This window comes from Ranitomeya imitator, chromosome 1 (assembly GCF_032444005.1).
Source record: "Ranitomeya imitator isolate aRanImi1 chromosome 1, aRanImi1.pri, whole genome shotgun sequence".
NCBI classification, from domain to species: Eukaryota; Metazoa; Chordata; class Amphibia; order Anura; family Dendrobatidae; genus Ranitomeya; species Ranitomeya imitator.
In genome coordinates, this window is record NC_091282.1 from 661,224,801 (window position 1) to 661,247,144 (window position 22,344).

Below are 22,344 nucleotides of genomic sequence, written 5' to 3' on the forward strand. Positions count from 1 at the left end.
AGCTGGACAAACATAGAAAGCACAGAACGGATAAGTCCACAACCTGTGGACAGAAAAGAGCAAGCAAGGACTTAGCTTTGCTGAACTGGTCAGGATAACAGGGAAATCCAAAGAGATGTGAATCCAACCAGGAACCATTGACAAGTGGCACCAGCTGAAGGAAAGAGCCAGGCTAAATAGCCGAGCAGAATAGACAATCAGTGGAAGCAGCTGAAGACAGCTAAATCCAAGGAGCAGCCATACCACTTAAAACCACCGGAGGGAGCCCAAGAGCAGAACTCACAAAAGTGCCACTTACAACCACCGGAGGGAGCCCAAGAGCGGAATTCACAACAGTACCCCCCCCTTGAGGAGGGGTCACCGAACCCTCACCAGAGCCCCCAGGCCGATCAGGACGAGCCAAGTGAAAAGCACAAACCAAATCTGTGGCAACAACCCAAGAATTATCCTCCTGGCCATAACCCTTCCTCTTGACAAGATACTGAAGCCTCCGCCTCGAAAAACGAGAATCCAAAATTTTCTCAACCTCATATTCCAACTCTCCCTCAACCAACACCGGGGCAGGAGGATCAACTGAGGGAACAACGGGCACCACATATCTCAGCAACAAAGATCTATGGAAAACATTATGAATGGCAAAAGAGGCTGGAAGAGCCAAACGAAAAGACACCGGATTAATAATTTCAGAAATTTTATAAGGACCAATAAACCGAGGCTTAAACTTAGGGGAAGAAACCTTCATAGGAACATGACGAGAAGACAACCAAACCAAATCCCCCACACGAAGCCGGGGACCAACACACCAACGGCGGTTAGCAAAACGTTGAGCCCTTTCCTGAGACAACGTCAAATTGTCCACCACATGAGTCCAAATCTGCTGCAGCCTGTCCACCACAGAATCCACACCAGGACAATCAGAAGGCTCAACCTGCCCAGAAGAAAAACGAGGATGAAAACCAAAATTACAAAAGAAAGGTGAAACCAAAGTAGCCGAACTAGCCCGATTATTAAGGGCAAACTCGGCCAACGGCAAGAAAGCCACCCAATCATCCTGATCAGCAGACACAAAGCATCTCAAATAGGTCTCCAAGGTCTGATTAGTTCGCTCAGTTTGGCCATTAGTCTGAGGATGAAACGCCGAAGAAAAAGACAAATCAATGCCCATCCTAGCACAAAAGGCCCGCCAAAACCTAGAGACAAACTGAGACCCTCTGTCAGACACAATATTCTCCGGAATGCCATGCAAACGAACCACATGCTGAAAAAACAATGGAACCAAATCTGAGGAGGAAGGCAACTTAGGCAAAGGTACCAGATGGACCATTTTAGAGAACCGGTCACAAACAACCCAGATAACAGACATCTTCTGGGAAACAGGAAGATCCGAAATAAAATCCATGGAAATATGCGTCCAGGGCCTCTCAGGGACCGGCAAAGGCAAAAGCAACCCACTAGCGCGGGAACAGCAAGGCTTGGCTCGGGCGCAAGTCCCACAGGACTGCACAAAAGCACGCACATCGCGCGACAAGGAAGGCCACCAAAAGGACCTAGCAAACAAATCTCTGGTACCAAAAATCCCAGGATGACCAGCCAACACTGAACAATGAACCTCAGAAATCACCTTACTTGTCCATCCATCAGGAACAAACAGCTTCCCTACTGGACAGCGGTCAGGCCTATCAGCCTGAAATTCCCGAAGCACCCGCCGCAAATCAGGGGAGATGGCAGAAAGAATCACCCCTTCCTTAAGAATGCCAACCGGCTCAAGGACTCCAGGAGAATCAGGCGAAAAACTCCTAGAGAGGGCATCAGCCTTAACATTCTTAGATCCCGGAAGATACGAGACCACAAAATCAAAACGGGAGAAAAACAGGGACCATCGAGCCTGTCTAGGATTCAGCCGCTTGGCCGACTCGAGGTAAATCAGATTCTTATGATCAGTCAAGACCACAACGCGGTGCTTAGCTCCCTCAACCCAATGTCGCCACTCCTCAAACGCCCACTTCATAGCCAACAACTCCCGATTGCCGACATCATAATTGCGTTCCGCAGGTGAAAACTTTCTGGAAAAAAAAGCACACGGTTTCATCAAAGAACCATCAGAATCCCTCTGGGACAACACGGCCCCTGCCCCAATCTCAGAAGCGTCAACCTCAACCTGAAAAGGAAGACAAACATCCGGCTGACGCAACACAGGGGCAGAAGTAAATCGGCGTTTAAGCTCCCGAAAGGCCTCAACAGCCGCAGAGGACCAATTCGTCACATCAGCACCTTTCTTTGTCAAATCAGTAAGGGGCTTAACCACACTGGAAAAGTTGGCAATGAAACGGCGATAGAAATTAGCAAAGCCCATAAATTTTTGAAGGCTCTTCACAGATGTGGGTTGAATCCAGTCATGAATAGCTTGGACCTTAACAGGATCCATTTCCATAGACGAGGGAGAAAAAATAAAACCCAAAAAAGAGACCTTCTGAACTCCGAATAGGCACTTAGACCCCTTCACAAATAAAGCATCATCACGAAGGATCTGGAATACCATCCTGACCTGCTTCACATGAGACTCCCAATCATCGGAAAAAATCAAAATATCATCCAAATATACGACCATGAATTTATCAAGATAATTGCGGAAAATATCATGCATGAAGGATTGGAACACAGATGGAGCATTAGAGAGCCCGAATGGCATCACAAGGTATTCAAAATGGCCTTCGGGCGTATTAAATGCAGTTTTCCATTCGTCACCCTGTTTAATACGAACAAGATTATATGCCCCTCGGAGGTCAATCTTAGTAAACCAACTAGCCCCCTTAATCTGAGCAAACAAATCAGAAAGCAAAGGCAGGGGGTATTGGAATTTGACCGTGATCTTATTAAGAAGACGATAATCTATACAGGGTCTCAAGGAGCCATTCTTCTTAGCAACAAAAAAGAAACCCGCTCCCAATGGTGACGAAGATGGCCGAATATGCCCTTTCTCCAAAGATTCCTTAACATAGCTCCGCATGGTGGCATGCTCTGGCACAGACAGATTGAAAAGTCGGCCCTTAGGGAACTTAAAACCAGGAATCAAGTTAATAGCACAATCACAGTCCCTATGTGGAGGAAGGGAACTGGACTTGGGCTCATCAAATACATCCTGGAAATCCGACAAAAACTCAGGGACCTCAGAAGAGGGGGAAGAGGAAATTGACATCAAAGGAACGTCACTATGTACCCCTTGACAACCCCAACTAGTCACAGACATAGTTTTCCAATCCAGCACCGGATTAGGTTCCTGTAACCATGGAAAACCCAGTACAACAACATCATGCAGGTTATGCAACACCAGAAAACGGCAATTTTCCTGATGTGCAGGAGCCATGTACATGGTCATCTGCGTCCAGTACTGAGGTTTATCCTTGGCCAATGGAGTAGCATCAATGCCCCTCAAAGGAATAGGGCTCTGTAAGGGCTGCAAGGAAAAACCACAGCGCCTGGCGAATTCTAAGTCCATTAAGTTCAGGGCAGCACCTGAATCCACAAATGTCATGACAGAAAAGGACGACAATGAGCAAATCAGGGTCACAGATTAAAGAAATTTAGGCTGTACAGTACTAATGCTAACAGACCTAGCGACCCTCCTAGTACGTTTAGGGCAATCAGAAATAACATGAGCAGAATCACCACAGTAAAAACACAGCTTATTCTGACGTCTGAATTCCTGCCGTTCTGTTCTAGTCAAAATCCTATCACATTGCATAGGTTCAGGACTCTGCTCAGAGGACACTGCCATATGGTGCATAGCTTTGCGCTCACGCAAACGCCGATCAATCTGAATGGCTAGAGACATAGATTCGCTCAAACCAGTAGGCGTAGGGAAGCCCACCATAACATCTTTAAGGGCTTCAGAAAGACCTTTTCTGAAAATAGCAGCCAGAGCATCCTCATTCCATTTAGTGAGCACAGACCATTTCCTAAATTTCTGGCAGTATAATTCTGCCGCTTCCTGACCTTGACACAAGGCCAACAGGGTTTTTTCTGCATGATCCACAGAATTAGGTTCGTCATACAATAATCCGAGCGCTTGAAAAAATGCGTCTACATTCAGCAATGCTGGATCCCCTGATTCAAGGGAGAATGCCCAGTCCTGAAGGTCACCACGCAGCAAGGATATGATGATTTTAACTTGCTGAATGGGATCACCAGAAGAACAGGGTTTCAAAGCAAAAACAATTTGCAGTTATTTTTAAAGTTCAAAAACTTGGATCTGTCTCCAAAAAACAAATCAGGAGTAGGAATTCTAGGCTCCAAAGCCGGAGTCTGGACAACATAATCTTGGATACTCTGTACTCTTGCAGCAAGTTGATCCACACGAGAAAACAAACCCTGAACATCCATGCCAGAGCATAAATCCAGAACCACCCAGAGATCAAGAGGAAAAAAAAGACAAAAGAGAGCACAGAAAAAAATGGCTCAGAATTTTTTCCTTCTTTTGAGATGCATTTAATTCATTTTTGGCCACTTGTACTGTTATGATCTGGTGGTTTAGGAGCAACATGGGATGAGCTCTGAAGGAAGTGGTATCTGTACTGACCGCAGTCCCTAAGCTCAACACAACACTAGAAGTAGCCGTGGGATGCTCCTAACACTCCCTAGGCACCTCGTCACAGCCTGATAACTAACTAACCCTAAAGATAGAAACAGGAAAACTATCTTGCCTCAGAGAAAATCCCCAAAGGATAGATAGCCCCCCACAAATAATGACTGTGAGTGGAGAGGGAAAAGACATACACAGAATGAAACCAGGATGAGCACAGGAGGCCAGTCTAGCTTGATAGATAGGACAGGATGGAATACTGTGCGGTCAGTATAAAACGCTACAAAAAATCCACGCAGAGTTTACAAAAATCTCCACACCTGACTAAAGGTGTGGAGGGTAAATCTGCTTCCCAGAGCTTCCAGCATCACTGAATTAATTCATACTGACAAGCTGGACAAACATAGAAAGCACAGAACGGATAAGTCCACAACCTGTGGACAGAAAAGAGCAAGCAAGGACTTAGCTTTGCTGAACTGGTCAGGATAACAGGGAAATCCAAAGAGATGTGGATCCAACCAGGAACCATTGACAAGTGGCACCAGCTGAAGGAAAGAGCCAGGCTAAATAGCCGAGCAGAATAGACAATCAGTGGAAGCAGCTGAAGACAGCTAAATCCAAGGAGCAGCCATACCACTTAAAACCACCGGAGGGAGCCCAAGAGCAGAACTCACAAAAGTGCCACTTACAACCACCGGAGCCCAAGAGCGGAATTCACAACAAGTGCAGAGCGAATCCCCACCACCTCCGTACTTTGCAGCCAGGGCTCACCGCAATCAGGCAGTGTTAAAATTGATATGCCTTGGAGATCGCATTCATACAGCTGAAGAGTTGAGCACAGCTCTCCAGACCGAGTTTGAGCAATGGCTGTATCCGCTGAACTTGCATCCAGGGAAGGCCGTGTTCTATAACGGTGCGAACCTGGTGGCGGCCTTACAGCGAGGCAAGCTCACACACGTGCCTTGCATGGCTCACATCCTCATCCTGGTGATACAGCATTTTCTCCACCACTATCCTGGCCTGGGTGAGCTTGTGCAGAAAGAACGGAAGCTGTGTGCTCACTCCCACCATTCGCACCCCTCAGGTCATCGACTTGCATCGATACAGAGGTCTTTGTCCATGCCAGTTAACACGGTGGAATTCCACTCTGCACATGTTGCAGCAACTGTGGCAGCAGTAACGAGTCCTGACGCAATATATCATGTCGTATAGCCTGGGCCAAAGAGGTAGGGATGCGGGGCATATCACGTTTACAGAGTGGGCACAGATTAAGGACCTCGCAACTCTTCTGCACAGTTTTGAAATGGCTACTAAGAAGGTTAGTGCTGATGCCGTCATCAGCATCACTATTCCGGTCATCTATATTCTGGAATGATGTTTATTTCTTTTGGCAGAACAGGGGTTAATCAGCCATGTTGGAGAGCCCTGAGCTCCTCAGTTAGCCACTCCCGTTCCCTTTATAATCTGGGCTCTGATGCAAATCTTTGTAAGAGCTAGAATTTGCTGCATGGTTTCAGGAGGAACAGGTGTTCATATGAGAAGGAGTGTTGGAGGAGTTATCTGTGATTGTTGCTTCGTTTGTAAGTGTGGTAATTCACTTCCTGTCACGGCCGCTGTACCTGCCAGCATGCCTGCCGCTTCCATCTCTGTTCGTGGTATACTCACCGGCTCCGTCGTGCTCTCCCTGCAGCCATGTTGGAGAGCCCTGAGCTCCTCAGTTAGCCACTCCCATTCCCTTTATAATCTGGGCTCTGATGCAAATCTTTGTCAGAGCTAGAATTTGCTGCATGGTTTCAGGAGGAACAAGTGTTCATATGAGAAGGAGTGTTGGAGGAGTTATCCGTGATTGTTGCTTCGTTTGTAAGTGTGGTAATTCACTTCCTGTCATGGCCGCTGTACCTGCCACAATGCCTGCCGCTTCCGTCTCTGCTCGCGGTATACTCACCGGCTCCGTCGCGCTCTCTCTGCAGCCTCGCGTCCTCCCTCTTCCTGAGTAGCCGCTTCTTCCTGGTTCTTGTCCGGTGCGTGTGTGCACCTCACGCTCCTGCTTCCTCTGTGCACGCGCTTTTCCTCCTTTTGTTTTACAGGCGCTCTGTGCCTCCACTGCTGGATCCTGACCCGGAAGTCCCCTTGCACGTCTGGTATTTAAGGTTACTCCTTCCTCTACTCCTTGCCTGTCATTTGTGCTCTTTTGACCCAGGTCCTCCTTTGTCTCTGCTCGGTCTGTCCTGTGTCTCTTTCAGCCCAGCCAGCCTAGCTTCCCCACCGTTCCTAGCTCTCCTTGCCTCACCGTCCAGCTCAGTCCGTCCTGTTTCCACTCCATCCCTTCTCTATCTAGTGTCGCCTTCCTACTCCGTTACCATTTTCATCCCAGCTTCTCCAGCTTTCCTTGTGTCTCTACCATACCATACCAATCCGCCCTGCGTCCAGTTACCCCTAGTCTGTCTTACCCATTGCTCCTTTCTTTAGGATCTCCTACTGCTTGTCCCCAAGTGCTAGCTTTCATGGCGATACTCTCCCTCGGGCCTGCCCCTAACGCTCCCTGTATAGGGGGTGGTCTATCTGGCTAGCTCACCCGTGGGAGGTTCGTTGCCGTGGATCTGTGGGTTCACTCAAGGAGTTCTAAGTGTCTCATACTTCCTTTCTCTTTTTTTGTTTATTCCTCTCTCTGGAGAGACAGAGAGAGAGAGAGAGAGATTTTAGTCAAAGAGAGGACTCACATTTGGTTCCCATTCAAATGAAGACTTTATTCTCAGAGAGGAAAGGCATTGCTAGGCCCTTGTATACGAGAAAATGCCTTATCGTGGCTACAAGGTACACATAAATTGGCCAATTTATGCGCTAAACTTTCTCAATTTTTCATATTTCTAGTGCAGTAATGCAATTCAATTTTCATGTTTGCAGGTTTTGGCGCTACAGTGTGCTGCCTTATTTATTTGACTGCATACGAGTTGGTGACTCTAGGTTCAGCACACTTAGTCTATGTTTGGATGTGACGATCAGTTTTTTAAAATTTATATAATTTCTCTGGCCCAGAAAGGCAGGCCATGAAGGACTACATTGCGGAAAGCCTGGCTGAAGGTCATATCAGACCATCCTCGTCTCCCATTGCCGCCGGGTTCTTTTTTTGTAAGAAAAAATATGGGGGTTACGGCCACTCCGTTCACTTCCGTGACCTCTTTAATCAGATTGTAGGAGCAAAATGGTTTTCAAAAATGGACCTCGGCGGAGCGTGTAATCTTATTTGCATTAAAGAGGGGGATGAATGGAAAACAACGTTCAATATACCTGATTGCCTGAGGGACACTATGAGAACCTGGTGATGCCTTTTGGGTTGACAAACACACCCGCCTTCTTTCAACACTTTATAAATGACATATTTAGTCACCTGGTAGGCAGATTTGTGGTTATCTATCTGGATAGCATAATAATTTATTCACCTGACCTTGAGTCACATCTGGTACATGTCAGGCAGGTCTTACATATACTCAGAGACAATAAATTATATGTCAAACCAGAGAAGTGTATGTTCTCGGTTGAGGAGATCCCTTTCCTTGGATATGTGTTGTCTTCCACCGGTTTTCACATGGATCCGGCGAAAGTCCGGGATTTGGATTGGGATCGTCCTTTGGATTTGAAGGCGTTACAAAGGTTTTCACATTTTGCCAACTACTACTGTAAGTTCATAAAAAACTTTTATGGTAGTAGCCAAACCTCTTTTGGATATGACTAGGAAAGGGACAGACTTCTCCAAGTGGTCCAGTCCCACCAGGGAGGCATTTGATATGTTGAAGAGATGCTTTTCATCTGCGCTGCTCTTTATACATCCTGACGCCTCTCAACCTTTTATCGTAGAGGTTGATGCATCTGAGGTGGGAGTGAGGGCTGTATTGTCGCAGGGTGCGTCTCCTGGTAAATGGCAACCATGTGTTTATTTTTCTAAAAAACTGTCACCTGCTGAGAAAAATTATGACAGAGAACTTTTAGCAATCAAATGGGTTTTTGAAGAGAGGAGTCATTTTTTGGAGGGTTAGCACTCAACTTTAGGTAAGATGCAGCAGGAAAAATTTATTGCAGTAAATACAGGAAAACGTTTCGGTCAATTGTGACCTTCATCAGTTACAGGAGTTTATTAAATGAAAGCCGGTAACGGGAATTATAATCGCTGTACGATCATATATCAAAATTAGTTCAGCGTGGTTGTTGTATGATGAACAAATCATGGATCTCCAAGAACTTTTGCACCCCAATCGCATACCTTACAGCCTATACGATGCATTTTTTAGTATGCTGCATTAATTTTGCATAACTGCATTCTGTGATATCTTTAGTGTGGCTTCTGTGCCTGCTGTTGTTGCTGCTGCTGCTGCAAATGTTAACACAAATTTGTGGAAATGTAAACGGTCATGGTTGGTCTACATCTGATGGGTTGGCTGTAGTGGAAGACGTGTCAGTTCCTATTTCCACTCTCGTGAAATTTATGCCACTTTGATGGTGTCAGGCCCTCATTTTTTGAAAATTGAAAATTGGGTGTTCATATGCTGGATTGGGCGTAGTGGAAGACCTGCCGGTCCCTATTATACTATTTATACTGCGATGAAAATGCTGCTACTTTGGTGGTGTCTGCCAATAATTTTTGTAAATGTGAACACTCCCAGTTGGGTGTCCATCTGCTGGGTGGGACGTAGTGGATGACCTGTCAGTCCCTATCATACTATTTCTACTCTCGTGAAACTTATGCCACTTTGGTCGTGTCTGCCAATAATTTTTGAAAATGTGAATACTCCTGGTTGGGTGTCAATCTGCTGGGTTGACAAAACAGACTGACTGGCACTTCCAAGCTAATGTGAACAGGTTCAAACTAAGTATTCCCATTAGTCACGTTAGTACCCATCAGTTTTGAGACCACCTTGTTGTTGGCTGATGGGCATGCATAAATTGGCCAAATTATGTGCTAAGCATTCTTTCCTAGTATCAAGAGGCAGTAGTGCTATTCACATTTCATATATTTCACATTGACATGCTTTAGCACTACTGAGTGCAACTTTTTTTGTTTATTTTCATCTGCTGGGTTGGGCGTAGTGGAAGACCTGTCGGTCCCTGTTATTCTATTTCTACTGTGGTGAAATTGATGCCACTTTTGTGGTGTCTGCCAGTAATTTTTGGAAATGTAAACACTCCTGCTTGGGTGTCCATCTGCTGGATTGGGTGTAGTGGAAGACCTGTCAATCCCTCTTATACTATTTCTACTGTGGTGAAATTGATGGCACTTTGTTGGTGTCTGCCACAAATTTTTGAAAATATGTAGACTCCTGGTTGGGTCTCCTTCATGTGTGTTGCCTGTAGCAGTAGGCCTCTGAAACCGTCAGGCCTCCACCTCATTGGAGTCAACTACCCATGTTACTACTATCCTTAGATTTAGGGGCAGCACGGTGGCACAGTGGTTAGCACTGCAGCCTTACAGCGCTGGAGTTCTAATCCCACCCAGGACAACATCTGCAAAGAGTTTGTATGTTCTCTCCATGTTTGCGTGGGTTTCCTCTGGGTACTCCGGTTTCCTCCCACATTCCAAAGACATACTGATAGTGAATTTAGATTGTGAGCCCCATCGGGCACAGCGATGATAATGTGCGCAAACTGTAAAGCGCTGCGGAATATGTTAGCGCTATATAAAAATAAAGATTATTATTAATATTATTAGATTTTTCTGACAATGGTACTCTACGAAACTGATATTTGTGCCACTTAAGTATGGCTCAGCATGAAAGCAGGTTGGGCTGTTGCATCTGGTATCAGGACTCCCAGCAAAGGGGCCCAACACCGATTCCTCACCCACCTCATCTTACTGTGATGTTCCATTGAAAGCTGTAAATGCTGTCCCAGACCCCGATACCTATGTTGTATGTGGGCTCCCAGCACAGCAGGCCTACACCGATCCCTCACCCACCTCGCCTTATTTTGGCTAATTGCTGCAGTGCTACAATTTGTACTGCGGGTGAATTGAGGCCACTTTCCTGGTGTCTGTCCCTTATTTGATGTGTTTTGGCAGCTTCTGGGGCCATTAGAAGGTGTTGTGCATGAGTTTGTTTTGCCTCCCATTGACTATAATGGCATTTGGTTATGTTTGGCGAATATTCAACAAATTAATCGGCGAATATTGCAAATTTGGCAATCGTAATCTGAACCGAACATTGAAATATTCGCTAATCTCTAATAACAGGACTTAATCTACACAGCAAGAGTCATATCTGAGAAATGCAGCTGAGAATGGCATCATACAATGTATTACTGTTACATCAGTGATGTCAGCTACAGATGGAAAACCTCTGACACATGGTATACAGGGTTTTCAGCAGTAATACAGGTGCTTCTCACAAAATTACAATATCATCAAAAAGTTAATTTATTTCAGTTCTTCAATACAAAAAGTGAAACTCATCTATATATATAATTGTCTAAGGGGTACTTCCGTCTTTCTGCCCTCAACTTCCGTAACGGAAATCCCGCGTTGCTGATTGGTCTCGGCAGCTGCCTGTCATGGCTGCAGCGACCAATCAGTGACGGGCACAGTCCGATTAGTCCTTCCCCTAGAGTCACAGTGCCCGCCGCCCGCTCCATACTCCCCGCAGTCAGTGTTCCCGGCGCTCCGCTCCATACTCCCAGCTCCATGCTACCCTCAGTCAGTGTCCCCGGCGCCCGCTCCATACTCCCCGTAGTCAGTGTCCCCGGCGCTCCGCTCCATACTCCCCGCAGTCAGTGTCCCCGGCGCTCCGCTCCATACTCCCCGCAGTCAGTGTCCCCGGCACCCGCTCCATACTCCCCGTAGTCAGTGTCCCCGGCGCTCCTCTCCATACTCCCCGCAGTCAGTGTCCCCGGCGCCCGCTCCATACTCCCCGCAGTCAGTATCCCCGGCGCCCGCTCCATACTCCCCGCTCCATACTCCCCGCAGTCAGCATCCGCTCCATAATCCCCTCCAGTCACCGCTCACACAGGGTTAATGCCAGAGGTAACGGACCGCGTTATGCCGCGGGTAACGCACTCCGTATCCACTGCTATTAACCCTGTGTGACCAAGTTTTTACTATTGATGCTGCCTATGCAGCATCAATAGTAAAAAGATGTAATGTTAAAAATAATAAAAAACAAAAAAACTGCTATTCTCACCTTCCGTCGTCGGACGATGCGCTCGCGCTCTCGCGAGATCGCTAAGTCATCTGGGTAATTTCGCAATGCATCTTGGGAACGGAAGATGGCGGCCACATCACACAGCTTCGCTGGATCCCAGGGGTGAGTATATAACTATTTTTTATTTTAATTATTTTTTTTAACAGGGATATGGTGCACACACTGCTAAATACTGCGTGGGCAGTGTTATATACCTACGTGACTGTGCAATATACTACATGACTGGGCAATATACCACGTGACTGGGCAATATACTACGTGACTGGGCAATATACTACGTGACTGGGCAATATACTACATGACTGGGCAATATACTACATGACTGGGCAATATACTACGTGACTGGGCAATATACTACGTGGCTGGGCAATATACTACGTGACTGGGCAATATACTACGTGGCTCTGTGCTGAATACTACGTCGCTAGGCAATATACTACGTAGCTGGGCAACATACTACGTGACTGGGCAATATACTACGTGACTGGGCAATATACTACTTGACTGGGCAATATACTACGTGGCTGTGCAATATACTACGTGGCTGGGCAATATACTACGTGACTGGGCAATATACTACGTGACTGAGCAATATACTACGTCGCTGGGCAATTTACTACGTGACTGGGCAATATACTATGTGACTGGGCTAAATACTATGTGACTGGCCAATATACTATGTGACTGGCCAATATACTACGTGACTGGGCAATATACTACGTAGCTGGGCAATATACTACGTTACTGGGCAATATACTATGTGACTGGGCAATATACTACGTAGCTGGGCAATATACTACGTAGCTGGGCATTATACTAAGTGGCTGGGCAATATACTACGTGGCTTTGTGCTGAATACTACGTCGCTGGGCAATATATTACGTAGCTGGGCAATATACTACGTGGCTGGGCAATATGCTACGTGACTGGGCAATATACTACGTGGCTCTGTGCTGAATACTATGTCGCTGGGCAATATACTACATAGCTGGGCAATATACTACGTGGCTGAGCAATATACTACGTGGCTGGGCAATATACTACATGACTGGGCAATATACTATGTGACTGGGCAATATACTACGTAGCTGGGCAATATACTACGTAGCTGGGCATTATACTAAGTGGCTGGGCAATATACTACGTGGCTTTGTGCTGAATACTACGTCGCTGGGCAATATATTACGTGGCTGGGCAATATACTACGTGGCTGGGCAATATACTACGTGACTGGGCAATATACTACGTGGCTCTGTGCTGAATACTATGTCGCTGGGCAATATACTACATAGCTGGGCAATATACTACGTGGCTGAGCAATATACTACGTGGCTGGGCAATATACTACATGACTGGGCAATATACTACGTTACTGGGCAATATATATGTGACTGGGCAACATACTGGCTCTGTGCGGAATACTACGTCGCTGGGCGATATACTACGTCGCTGGGCAATATACTACGTCGCTGGGCAATATACTACATGAATGGGCAATATACTATGTGACTGGCCAATATACTACGTGACTGGCCAATATACTACGTGACTGGGCAATATACTATGTAGCTGGGCAATATACTAGGTTACTGGGCAATATACTATGTGACTGGGCAATATACTACGTAACTGGGCAATATACTACGTAGCTGGGCAACATACTATGTAGCTGGGCAATATACTACATGGGCTGTGCAATATACTACGTCACTGGGCAGTATACTACATGACTGGGCAATAAACTACATGGCTCTGTGCTGAATACTATGTCGCTGGGCAATATACTACGTAGCTGGGCAATATACTACGAGGCTGGGCAATATACTACGTCGCTGGGCAATATACTACGTGACTGGGCAATATACTACGTGACTGGGCAATATACTACGTGACTGGGCAATATACTACGTAACTGGCCAATATACTACGTGACTGGGCAATATACTACGTCGCTGGGCAATATACTACATGACTGGGCAATATACTACGTGACTGGGCAATATACTACGTGACTGGCCAATATACTACGTGATTGGGCAATATACTACGTGACTGGGCAATATACTACGTGACTTGGCAACATACTGACTCTGTGCTGAATACTACGTCGCTGGGCAATATACTACGTCGCTGGGCAATATACTACGTGACTGGGCAATATACTACGTGACTGGGCAATATACTACATGGCTGGGCAATATACTATGTGACTGGGCAATATACTACGTGGCTGTGCAATATACTACGTGGCTGGGCAATATACTACGTGGGCTGTGCAATATACTACGTGACTGGGCAATATACTACGTCGCTGGGCAATATACTACATGACTGGGCAATATACTACGTCGCTGGGCAATATACTACGTTACTGGGCAATATACTACGTTACTGGGCAATATACTATGTGACTGGGCAATATACTACGTGACTGGGCAATATACTACGTGACTGGGCAATATACTACGTGACTGGGCAATATACTACGTCGCTGGGCAATATACTACATGACTGGGCAATATACTATGTGACTGGCCAATATACTACGTGACTGGCCAATATACTACGTGACTGGGCAATATACTACGTAGCTGGGCAATATACTACGTAGCTGGGCAATATACTATGTGACTGGGCAATATACTAAGTAGCTGGGCAATATACTACGTAGCCGGGCAATATACTACGTGGCTGGGCAATATAGTACGTGACTGGGCAATATACTACTTGGCTCTGTGCTGAATACTACATCGCTGGGCAATATACTATGTGGCTGGGCAATATACTACATGACTGGCCAATATGCTACGTGGCTCTGCTGAATACTACGTCGCTGGGCAATATACTACCTAGCTGGGCAATATACTATGTGGCTGGGCAATATACTACATGACTGGGCAATATACTACGTGACTGGGCAATATACTACGTGACTGGGCAACATACTACTTGGCTCTGTGCTGAATACTAGGTCGCTGGGCAATATACTATGTGGCTGGGCAATATACTACGTGACTGGGCAATATACTACGTGACTGGCCAATATACTACGTGGCTCTGCTGAATACTACGTCGCTGGGCAATATACTACGTGACTGGGTAATATACTACGTCACTGGGCAATATACTACGTAGCTGGGCAATATACTACATTACTGGGCAATATACTATGCGGCTGGGCAATATACTACGTAGCTGGGCAATATACTACGTGACTGGGCAATATACTACGTGGCTCTGCGCTGAATACTACATCGCTGGGCAATATACTACGTAGCTGGACAATATACTACGTGGGCTGTGCAATATACTACGTGACTGGGCAATATACTACGTGACTGGGCAATATACTACGTCGCTGGGCAATATACTACATGACTGAGCAATATACTACGTGACTGGGCAATATACTACGTGACTGGCCAATATACTAGGTGACTGGCCAATATACTACGTGACTGGGCAATATACTACGTAGCTGGGCAATATACTACGTTACTGGGCAATATACTATGTGACTGGGCAATATACTACGTAGCTGGGCAATAAATTATGTGGCTGGGCAATATACTATGTGACTGGGCAATATACTACGTGACTGGGCAATATACTACGTGACTGGGCAATATACTACATCGCTGGGCAATATACTACATGACTGGGCAATATACTACGTTACTGGGCAATATACTACGTGACTGGCCAATATACTACGTGACTGGGCAATATACTACGTAGCTGGGCAATATACTACGTTACTGGGCAATATACTATGTGACTGGGCAATATACTAAGTAGCTAGGCAATATACTACGTAGCTGGGCAATATACTATGTGGCTGGGCAATATACTACGTGACTGGGCAATATACTACTTGGCTCTGTGCTGAATACTACGTCGCTGGGCAATATACTATGTGGCTGGGCAATATACTACGTGGGCTGTGCAATATACTACGTGACTGGGCAATATACTACGTGACTTGGCAACATACTGGCTCTGTGCTGAATACTACGTCGCTGGGCAATATACTACGTCGCTGGGCAATATACTATGTGACTGGGCAATATACTACGTGACTGGGCAATATACTACATGGCTGGGCAATATACTATGTGACTGGGCAATATACTACGTGGCTGTGCAATATACTACGTGGCTGGGCAATATACTACGTGGGCTGTGCAATATACTACGTGACTGGGCAATATACTACGTCGCTGGGCAATATACTACATGACTGGGCAATATACTACGTGACTGGGCAATATACTACGTGACTGGCCAATATACTAGGTGACTGGCCAATATACTACGTGACTGGGCAATATACTACGTTACTGGGCAATATACTACGTTACTGGGCAATATACTATGTGACTGGGCAATATACTACGTGACTGGGCAATATACTACGTGACTGGGCAATATACTACGTGACTGGGCAATATACTACGTCGCTGGGCAATATACTACATGACTGGGCAATATACTATGTGACTGGCCAATATACTACGTGACTGGCCAATATACTACGTGACTGGGCAATATACTACGTAGCTGGGCAATATACTACGTAGCTGGGCAATATACTATGTGACTGGGCAATATACTAAGTAGCTGGGCAATATACTACGTAGCCGGGCAATATACTACGTGGCTGGGCAATATAGTACGTGACTGGGCAATATACTACTTGGCTCTGTGCTGAATACTACATCGCTGGGCAATATACTATGTGGCTGGGCAATATACTACATGACTGGCCAATATACTACGTGGCTCTGCTGAATACTACGTCGCTGGGCAATATACTACCTAGCTGGGCAATATACTATGTGGCTGGGCAATATACTACATGACTGGGCAATATACTACGTGACTGGGCAATATACTACGTGACTGGGCAACATACTACTTGGCTCTGTGCTGAATACTACGTCGCTGGGCAATATACTATGTGGCTGGGCAATATACTACGTGACTGGGCAATATACTACGTGACTGGCCAATATACTACGTGGCTCTGCTGAATACTACGTCGCTGGGCAATATACTACGTCGCTGGGCAATATACTACGTGACTGGGTAATATACTACGTCACTGGGCAATATACTACGTAGCTGGGCAATGTACTACATTACTGGGCAATATACTATGTGGCTGGGCAATATACTACGTAGCTGGGCAATATACTACGTGACTGGGCAATATACTACGTGGCTCTGCGCTGAATACTACATCGCTGGGCAATATACTACGTAGCTGGACAATATACTACGTGGGCTGTGCAATATACTACGTGACTGGGCAATATACTACGTGACTGGGCAATATACTACGTCGCTGGGCAATATACTACATGACTGGGCAATATACTACGTGACTGGGCAATATACTACGTGACTGGCCAATATACTAGGTGACTGGCCAATATACTACGTGACTGGGCAATATACTACGTAGCTGGGCAATATACTACGTTACTGGGCAATATACTATGTGACTGGGCAATATACTACGTAGCTGGGCAATAAATTATGTGGCTGGGCAATATACTATGTGACTGGGCAATATACTACGTGACTGGGCAATATACTATGTGACTGGGCAATATACTACATCGCTGGGCAATATACTACATGACTGGGCAATATACTACGTTACTGGGCAATATACTACGTGACTGGCCAATATACTACGTGATTGGGCAATATACTACGTAGCTGGGCAATATACTACGTTACTGGGCAATATACTATGTGACTGGGCAATATACTAAGTAGCTAGGCAATATACTACGTAGCTGGGCAATATACTATGTGGCTGGGCAATATACTACGTGACTGGGCAATATACTACTTGGCTCTGTGCTGAATACTACGTCGCTGGGCAATATACTATGTGGCTGGGCAATATACTACGTGACTGGGCAATATACTACGTGGCTCTGTGCTGAATAATACGTCGCTGGGCAATATACTACGTAGCTGGGCAATATACTATGTGGCTGGGCAATATACTACGTGGCTGGGCAATATACTACGTGACTGGGCAATATACTACGTGACTGTGCAATATACTACGTGACTGGGCAATATACTATGCGACTGGGCAACATACTGGCTCTGTGCTGAATACTACGTCGCTGGGCAATATACTACGTGACTGGGTAATTTACTACGTCACTGGGCAATATACTACGTAGCTGGGCAATATACTACATTACTGGGCAATATACTATGTGGCTGGACAATATACTACGTAGCTGGGCAATATACTACGTTACTGGGTAATATACTATGTGACTGGGCAATATACTACGTGGCTGGGCAATATATTACGTGACTGGGCAATATACTACATGGCTTTGTGCTGAATACTACATCGCTGGGCAATATACTACGTAGCTGGACAATATACTGCGTGGCTGGGCAATATACTACGTGGCTGTGCAATATACTACGTGGCTGGGCAATATACTACATGGGCTGTGCAATATACTACGTGACTGGGCAATATACTACATGACTGGGCAACATACTACGTCGCTGGGCAATATACTACATGACTGGGCAATATACTATGTGACTGGACAATATACTACGTGACGGGGCAATATACTACGTGACTGGGCAATATACTACGTAACTGGGCAATATACTACGTGACTGGGCAATATACTACGTAGCTGGGCAATATACTACGTTACTGGCCAATATACTACGTGACTGGGCAATATACTGCGTGACTGGGCAATATACTACGTGACTGGGCAATATACTATGTGACTGGGCAAAATACTACGTAGCTGGGCAATATACTATGTAGCTGGGCAATATACTACATGGCTGGGCAACATACTACGTGACTGGGCAATATACTACGTGGCTCTGTGCTGAATAATACGTCGCTGGGCAATATACTACGTAGCTGGGCAATATACTACGTGGCTGGGCAATATACTATGTGACTAGGCAATACACTACGGGACTGGGCAATATACTACGTGACTGGGCAATATACTATATGGCTCTGTGCTGAATACTACGTCGCTGGACAATATACTACGTCGCTGGGCAATATACTGCGTGACTGGGCAATATACTACGTGACTGCCCAGTGACAGCCCATAGTACAATATACTATGTGACAGACACAAAATGAGAATGCTTGGTCTGGGGGAAAATGTGTGTAAATGGGTTAGTAACTGGCTTAGTGATAGAAAGCAGAGGGTGGTTATAAATGGTATAGTCTCTAACTGGGTCGCTGTGACCAGTGGGGTACCGCAGGGGTCAGTATTGGGACCTGTTCTCTTCAACATATTCATTAATGATCTGGTAGAAGGTTTACACAGTAAAATATCGATATTTGCAGATGATACAAAACTATGTAAAGCAGTTAATACAAGAGAAGATAGTATTCTGCTACAGATGGATCTGGATAAGTTGGAAACTTGGGCTGAAAGGTGGCAGATGAGGTTTAACAATGATAAATGTAAGGTTATACACATGGGAAGAGGGAATCAATATCACCATTACACACTGAACGGGAAACCACTGGGTAAATCTGACAGGGAGAAGGACTTGGGGATCCTAGTTAATGATAAACTTACCTGGAGCAGCCAGTGCCAGGCAGCAGCTGCCAAGGCAAACAGGATCATGGGGTGCATTAAAAGAGGTCTGGATACACATGATGAGAGCATTATACTGCCTCTGTACAAATCCCTAGTTAGACCGCACATGGAGTACTGTGTCCAGTTTTGGGCACCGGTGCTCAGGAAGGATATAATGGAACTAGAGAGAGTACAAAGGAGGGCAACAAAATTAATAAAGGGGATGGGAGAACTACAATACCCAGATAGATTAGCGAAATTAGGATTATTTAGTCTAGAAAAAAGACGACTGAGGGGCGATCTAATAACCATGTATAAGTATATAAGGGGACAATACAAATATCTCGCTGAGGATCTGTTTATACCAAGGAAGGTGACGGGCACAAGGGGGCATTCTTTGCGTCTGGAGGAGAGAAGGTTTTTCCACCAACATAGAAGAGGATTCTTTACTGTTAGGGCAGTGAGAATCTGGAATTGCTTGCCTGAGGAGGTGGTGATGGCGAACTCAGTCGAGGGGTTCAAGAGAGGCCTGGATGTCTTCCTGGAGCAGAACAATATTGTATCATACAATTATTAGGTTCTGTAGAAGGACGTAGATCTGGGGATTTATTATGATGGAATATAGGCTGAACTGGATGGACAAATGTCTTTTTTCGGCCTTACTAACTATGTTACTATGTTACTGGGCAATATACTACGTGACTGGCCAATATACTACGTGACTGGCCAATATACTACGTAGCTGGGCAATATACTACGTTACTGGGCAATATACTATGTGGCTGGGCAATATACTACGTAGCTGAGCAATTTACTACGTTACTGGGCAATATACTATGTGACTGGGCAATATACTGCGTAGCTGGGCAATATACTACGTGGCTGGGCAATATACTACGTGGCTGGCCAATATACTACGTGGGCTGTGCAATATACTACGTGGACATGCATATTCTAGAATACCCAATGCGTTAGAATCGGGCCACCATCTAGTATATTATATGGAGTCATTACAGAGAGATTTATTTCAAGTGTTTATTTCTGTTAACGTGGATGATTTTGGCTTACAGCCAATGAAAACCCAAAACCCATTATTGTCATAACTCCCGGGTAATACTGTTGTGGGAAGAGCTGCACACAGCAGCAAGGGATTTGAGCAACGCGCCTGGAACTAACCAGGTAACAACCGGGACCTGAACAATGTGACAGAGTAGGAGGTGGTCAAGGGCGGAGCCAGACGCGGGGTGCAGAGGAGAGATAAACAAAGGAGAGTAGTCAAACAAGCTAAGATCTGAACCAGGAGATCACGAGGTACAATAGGGGTGAGACAGGGGATTGTCAGAATTGAAGCCAGAGGTCAGAAATTGAGAAGAACAAACAGAGTAACACACGGAGATCAAGGAAAACAATTGCAAACCGGGCATACACTCCAGGGGTCAGGAACACAGACTAGAACAGAAAGTATAGCTGACAGGGAATCCTAGTCTGGAGTGAGTATAAATACCCTGAGAGAACAGGAGATTAACCATGTCCTAAACATGACAATTATCTCAGTAAGTTAGAATACTTTATAACACCATCTTGAAAAATTATTTTAAAATCTGAAATGTTGGCCTACTGAAATGTATGTTCAGTAAACGCACTTAGTACTTGGTTGGGGATCCTTTTGCATCAATTACTGCATCAATGCGGCGTGGCATGGAGGCAATCAGCCTGTGGCAGTGCTGAGGTGTTATGGAAGCCCAGGTTACTTTGATAGCATCCTTCAGTTCGTCTGCATTGTTGGGTCTGGTGTCTCTCATCTTCCTCTTGACAATAGGTTAAGGTCAGGCGAATTTGTTACCAATCAAACACAGTGATACTGTTGTTTTAAAACCAAGTATTGGTACTTTTGGCAGTGTGTACAGGTGCCAAGTCCTGCTGGAGAATTACATTTCCATCTATAAAAAGCTGTTGACAGAGGGAAGCATGAAGTGCTCTAAAATTTCCTGGTAGATGGCTGTGCTGACTTTGGACTTGATAAAACACAGTTGACCTACACAGACAGATGACATGGCTCCCCAAACCATCACGGATTGTGGAAACATCACACGAGACCTCAAGCAGCTTGGATTGTGGCCTCTCCACTCTTCCTCTAGACTGTGGGACCTTGGTTTTCAAATGAAATGCAAAATTTACTTACATTTGAAAACAACACCTTGGACCACTGATCAACAGTCCAGTTATTTTTCTCCTTGGTCCATGTAAGACGCTTCTGGCATTGTCTATTGGCCATGAGTGGCTTGACACAAGGAATGTGACACTTGTAGCCCATGCCCTGGATACGTCTGTGTGTGATGGCTCTTGAAGCAATAACCCCAGCAGCAGTCCATTCCTTGTGAATATCCCCCAAATTTTTAAATGGCCTTTTCTTAACAATTCTTTCAAGGCTGCGGTTATCCCGGTTGCTTGTGCAATGTTTTCTACCACACTTTTTCCTTCTACTCAACCTTCCTTTAATATCAGTAGCGTAGCTACCGGGGGGGCAGAGGGGGCCATCGCCCCGGGCCCCGCGCTCTGAGGGGGCCCACCCGGAGCTACGCTACTGTAACTGCATCGGCGCGCTTCGCGCGCCGATGCAGTTACATTCTGCGACAGGGCAGGGAGAATCGATCTCCCTGCTCTGCTGCTATGGGGCCTCTGAGCAGGCAGGGAGGGGGGGGCCCCGGTGCCACCCCCACACTGACAGCGGGCGCGATGACGTCACCGCCCTGCGCCCGCTGTCAGTAGATGAGCGGGAGCAGGGAGCGCCGCTGGAACAAGGAGGAAGAGAGGTGAGTATTTGTTTACAGGATCTGTCTATTGGGGGGTGCTGCCTTATTTACAGGATCTGTCTATTGGGGGGGTGCTGCCTTATTTACATGATCTGCCTATTGGGGGGGTGTGCTGCCTTATTTACAGGATCTGTCTATTGGGGGGGGGGTGC